This window comes from Bison bison, unplaced genomic scaffold (assembly GCF_000754665.1).
Source record: "Bison bison bison isolate TAMUID 2011002044 unplaced genomic scaffold, Bison_UMD1.0 scf7180017864291, whole genome shotgun sequence".
Lineage (NCBI taxonomy): Eukaryota > Metazoa > Chordata > Mammalia > Artiodactyla > Bovidae > Bison > Bison bison.
This window is the reverse complement of record NW_011494863.1, coordinates 10,840,322-10,846,321: the sequence shown is the minus strand read 5'-3', so window position 1 is coordinate 10,846,321 and position 6,000 is coordinate 10,840,322. Positions and strand designations below refer to the sequence as shown.

The window sequence follows — 6,000 nt, the reverse complement described above, 5'->3', positions numbered from 1 at the left end:
CCTTTGTTGGCAAGTAATGTCTCTGCTTTTTAATATGCTGTCTAGGTTGGTCATAACTTTCCTTCCAAGGAGTAAGTGTCTTCTAATTTCATGGCTGCAATCACCATTTGCAGTGATTCTGGAGCCCAGAAAAATAAAGCTAGCGTGAGAGATGATTGCAATTGTGTGGTAGTTTGAACATTCTTTGGCTTTGCCTTTGGGATTGAAATGAAAACTGACCTTTTCCAGTCCTGTGGCCACTGCCGAGTTTTCCAAATTTGCTGGCATATTGAGTGCAGCACTTTGACAGCATCATCTTTCAGGATTTGAAATAGTTCAACAGATGACACCACCCTTATGGCAGAAAGTGAAGAGGAACTAAAAAGCCTCTTGATGAAAGTGAAAGTGGAGAGTGAAAAAGTTGGCTTAAAGCTCAACATTAAGAAAACGAAGATCATGGCGTCTGGTCCCATCACTTCATGGGCAATAGATGGGGAAATAGTGGAAACAGTGTCAGACTTTATTTTTTGGGGCTCCAAAAAAATATGTATGGATGTGAGAGTTGGACTGTGAAGAAGATTGAGCGCCGAAGAATTGATGCTTTTGAACTGTGGTGTTGGAGAAGACTCTTGAGAGTCCCTTGGACTGCAAGGAGATCCAACCAGTCCATTCTGAAGGAGATCAGCCCTGGGTGTTCTTTGGAAGGAATGATGCTAAAGCTGAAACTCCAGTACTTTGGCCACCTCATGCGAAGAGTTGACTCATTGGAAAAGACTCTGATTCTGGGAGGGATTAGGGGCAGGAGGAGAAGGGGACGACAGAGGATGAGATGGCTGAATGGCATCACGGATTCAATGGACGTGAGTCTGGGTGAACTCCGGGAGTTGGTGATGGACAGGGAGGCCTGGCGTGCTGCGGTTCATAGGGTCACAAAGAGTCGGACAGGACTGAGCAACTGAACTGAACTGAACTGGAATTCCATCACCTCCACTAGCTTTGTTCTTAGGGATGCTTTCCAAGGCCCACTTTACTTATTATTTGACTTCTTTGAGTCAAAGATGAGTAGATGCTTCCTGGTGACTTTATACTTTTAGTACAGGGAGTATTTTTTTTTTATTCCTTGCTTTGTTTTTCTCATCTGCAACGTCAGGTGTGCCCTAGCCTCTTAAAACCTCTAATACAGCTTTTTATTTTTTAATTCAGCAAATGTTACTGAGTATTTCCTGCTTGTAAGGCATTGTGCTGAATGCTGGAAATACAGAGTTGTGAACAAGACACTAAATGGCTCTTCCTATTATATTAGGACTCTCTAAAGGAATTGAACCGATGAGTCTTGTATACAGGCATATCTCAAAGTTATTACAGGTTCAGTTCCAGAACACCACAATAAAGCAAAGTCACACAAATTTTTTGGCAAGTATGTGTATTAATTTTGAAATACCTTACTGCCGAAAAGTGCTAGCCTATCATCTGAGCTTTGAGCAAGTGGTAATTTTTTGCAATAATAGCATCAAAAATAAAGATCATAGATCACCACAACGATATAATAATAACAAAAATATCAAAATAGTGAAAATGTGACAGACACAAAGTGAGCACGTACTGTTGGAAAAGTGGCGCCAGTGGATTTGATCAAGACAGGGTTGCCACAAACCTTCAGTTTGTTAAAAAAAAAAAAAAGTGATACCTTCAAAGAGCAATAAAGAAAGATATGCTTGTATTATACATAGAGTTTTATTATGAGGGATTGGTTTACACAATCATGGAGGCCAAGAGGTCCCGGGACCTGTGGTCTGTATGAGCTGGAGGCCCAGGAAAATCAGTAGTGCATTTCTGCTTCAAGCCTAAAGGCCTGAGAGCCAGGGGAACCAAAGATTTAAGTCCCAGGTGAGTCCTAAGATCTGAAAACCAGGAGCATGTATGTCTGAGAGCAGAAGGTGATTATTTCGGTGCTAGCAGAGAGGGAATTTTCTCTTCCTCTGCCTTTTTGTTCTGTTCAGAACAAAAGAGTGATCTTCTTTACTTAGCCTGTCATTCTGATGCTAATCTCTTATGGAGCCAACTTCACAGACACCCCAAAATAATGTTTTACAAGCTATTCCAGAATCCCTTAGCCCAGTAAGGTTGACACACAAAATTAACCATCACACTAATCAAGCCATAAGAGAAGGCCTACGTTAAACAAATGTTCCTTTTTCTGTTATTGTTCTAGTTAATAGGGATGGAACATATTTAGGTGCTTTAATCTGAACTGAGTATTTATGATGATTACACTGATTTACTATTCTTGAAAGTCATTGGGTCTCAGCAATATTGAAAATATTTCATTTCATTCTTTTTTAAGATACTTCTATTTTTGCAGAGATTTATTAGGGAAAAGAAAGAAACCCTTAGCTCCATGTCTTCTAATTGGTCTTCATGTCATTGTCATTCCTTTTACTCCCCAGGTTCCATATTGCATACTGATACCAAGGCCAGCTTTTAATATTGACTTAATTATATTAGGTCCTAGACATAGCCTACTGATATTTTCCCGGTTATCTTAGCCTGGCATTCAAGAGTCTATATCAGTCACCTTGATTCTCCCCTTTATACGAACCTGTGTCTGTTCTTGCCGCCTGCTTAAGACATCCTTTTCTACCTTCCCTATCGAAATATTATCCCTCCTTCAGGATCTGACTGGTAATAGACCATTTCACTAGGTTTCTTTCTTTGGACAGATGTAGTTCAACCCATTGTTTTGTCTTGTTTTGTTTTGTTTTGTTTGCTTTTCTGAATTCTTTTAGCATATTTTGGTCAGCCCCAGTGACTTGTACGTATGTCATCTTAGGTTTGTGCTTTTTACATGTGTCTTAATTTTTTAGCTAGAATTACTTGAGATAGGGGTTTAGAAGAACAAGATGAAATCAGAGATGGACCTTGCCTTCTGCTAGAATTTTCTTCAGACCTTAAGGTACCTTTCTTAATGCTCTCAGTAAGTAACGATGATTTTTTTGAATTGCAAGCTCATTCTCTGGCCTGTTGCCGTGATTGATCAGGCAACACTGAGTCTAAAGACATTTGAAACAGAAAATGAGACCTTGTACTTTCGTTTTTACTTTCATCCATTAAATTATTTGATTCTTCTGCATGTTTTGAAACTAAATAAGGTCCAAATCAAACCAGTCTTTTTTTTTTTTTTTTAATCTCATAAATTCAGAGTTACCTATAGTGTGCACATTACCATAGTGTGAAGTGAAAGTGAAGGTGTCATTCGCTCAGTGTGCAACTCTTTGTCACCCCATGGACTGTTGCCCTCCAGGCTCCTCTCTCCATGGAATTTTCTAGGCAAGAATACTAAAGAATACCATTCCCTTCTCCAGGGGATGTTCCCCACCCAGGGATCAAAGCCAGGACTTCTGCATTGCAGGCAGATTCTTTTCCTTCTGAGCCACCAGGGAAGCCTCTTACCATAGTGTATGTACTTAGTAACAACACATTGTTATATACATTAAAAAATGTCTAAAGATAGGACCTTGAGTTTCTGGTCGAAGGCAGAAACAGGAGTGAGGCTTTCACTTTGGTGTGTTTCAGGTAGTCTGCAAACTTAAATGATCTCAGAGAATCAGGTTAGTGCTTGCTCATTACCCAGGTTCTGTGAAGACTTAGAAAAAACAAACAGTAAGCCCTGTATTACCAGGTGGAGAGAGAGAGAAGCACCAGAGTAACAGTACCTGAATATTTGTACTTTTGAAGGGTTAGATCTTGGATTCAAGCAGTAGTCAGTGGCTGTGAGAATTCTGTGAAATGAGAGATCTGTGTGAGACAGGCTACTTAAGGAAGATTTATCTGACAGCTGGATATTAGGATGTTGCGATTGAAAATGGAGAGTTAGAAGCTCTCAGAATAAAAGGAAAACATGGAGGTGAAGGTAGAAACTGAATGAGTATGATCTGGGTAAGCAGAAGACTGTTCCTGGCGCCTAATCTGTGTGTAATAAGGTCTGGATGGATTGATTGCACGGGGGGGAGGGTGTGAGGTCTTAGGTTTTGAGAAATTAGTTATATATTCCTTACCCTCCAGGCTCCTCTGTCCATGGGATTTTCCCAGCAAAAATACTGGAATGGGTTGCCATTTTCTCCTCACAGGGTCAAACCCAAGTCTCCTGCGTCTCCTTTATTGCAGGTAGATTCTTTACTGCTGAACCAGCAGGGCTTAAACTCATACACTTAAAACAATAAGGAGAAAAATACCTGATGACTTGATTTTTTTGTTTTTTTAAAGTAAATTTCTAAATTCATCTGATTTTTGTTTCTAATTATTCTGTATTCTGTTAAAGGCCTACTTTGCATATGAATTCTCAAAAAGTACTTTGTAAAGTTAGGTGATGACATGGCGATGTGAAGAATGAATTTGTGCCTTTGACATGTCAGGCTTGTAGTTTGGGTTGGATGCTTGTAAAATTTACTTTATTGTAATTTTGTTAGGAAGCTGTTGGTACAAATTTGTTGATGTGCTTGTGAGATGTAGTCTTATGAGAGTTGATTTGTGCTTTCTCTTTTGCCTTTGACTTTTAGTGACTTCCCCTCACTTCCTTAGCATTTTCTGTACGTTGTATTCTTGATTAGAGTCATTTCTTTTTCTTTAAAACCTAGCTAAATTAGATTTGTATTAAAAATCTGCCATAATTCTTAGTATTGGATATTTATAATGTTAAGAATTGGTTTTGAAGTTCCTCATAGCTTCCCAGAACAGATTTGCCTCTGCAGTTAAGTACAGAAAGGATAAAAAAAGAGAAGGAAAACAAAATCGAGGAATCAGGAAAGGAGAACATAACCGTATTTCATTTTATCACTTATTTTTCAATTTATTATTTGTTTTGTTTTACCCATCTCTTCCCACCTCCACCCCTATCCCTCACCCTCCAAAAACCCACCACTGTGACCTTTTTTGTGTGTGAGAGAGCTTTTCTTCAAAGTAAATGTTGGAATGAATGTGAAGAGTGTTGAATTCTTGTATGGAAAACAAAGGATTGAAAAGAGAAAATTACAGAAGCTTTGAACACGGTTTTAGATACAATCTCAGACATTAGCAGATTGGCACTTCTGTTGCTTTTCGGGCACAATCTCTGTAAGGTTAAAAAAAAAACTCTTTCCCAGCCAGGCTATCTTTTTCAGCAAAGACATGTGAAAATGAATTCCTCTTTGTGTGTTTGATGGTAGTTATTCATGTTTCCTGTTTGCAGAGTAATCCTCAGGAACAGGTGGAACAAAAGTGTAGGAAACAATGTGCATTTTTTAAGTCTAGCCCCTTTGTGACCTTTTACATAAAATTCTAGGGATAATATTCGTTGGACCTGAATATGGGACCACACATACATAGGACATCAAGGAGATCAAACCAGTCAGTGCTAATCCTAAATCAAAGCATCTAGTCAAAGCCATGGTTTTTCCGGTGGTCATGTATGGATGTGAGAGTTGGACTATAAAGAAAGCTGAGCGCCGAAGAATTGATGCTTTTGAACTGTGGTGTTGGAGAAGACTCTTGAGAGTCCCTTGGACAGCAAGGAACTCCAACCAGTCCATCTTAAAAGAGATCAGTCCTGGATATTCATTGGAAGGACTGATGTTCAAGCTGAAACTCCAATACTCTGGCCACCTGATCCGAAGAGCTGACTCGTTTGAAAAGAGACGAAAGAGAATGAGATGGTTGGATGGCATCACTGACTCAATGGACATGAATGAGTTTGAGCAAGCTCTGGGAGATGGTGAAGGACAGGGAAGCCTGGCGTGCTGTGGGGTCACAAAGAATCGGACATGATCGAGAAACTGAATAACAACAAAAACACTAGACGTTTTTTAAAACACGTAAACTTTGCAAATGGTAAATCCAGGTATAGTTTCTTATTAGAGTTTTTAAAGATATCACTTCAGTACAGCTTTAAAATAGCTTCCTCTTTTGTTTGTTTACATTTTAGATAAAAGCCAGTTTTTTTTCCAAGCTGGTGGTGGTTTTATTTTTTTTTTTGGCTGCACTATGCAG

General features: G+C 39.1%; 1 protein-coding gene across 5 annotated transcripts in view; it reads left to right on the top strand.

Moving 5' to 3' along the window:
* The window catches only part of CSNK1A1 (casein kinase 1, alpha 1), a 49,460-nt gene that overhangs the window by 17,791 nt on the left and 25,669 nt on the right, over window positions 1-6,000 (top strand). The window lies entirely within an intron of this gene.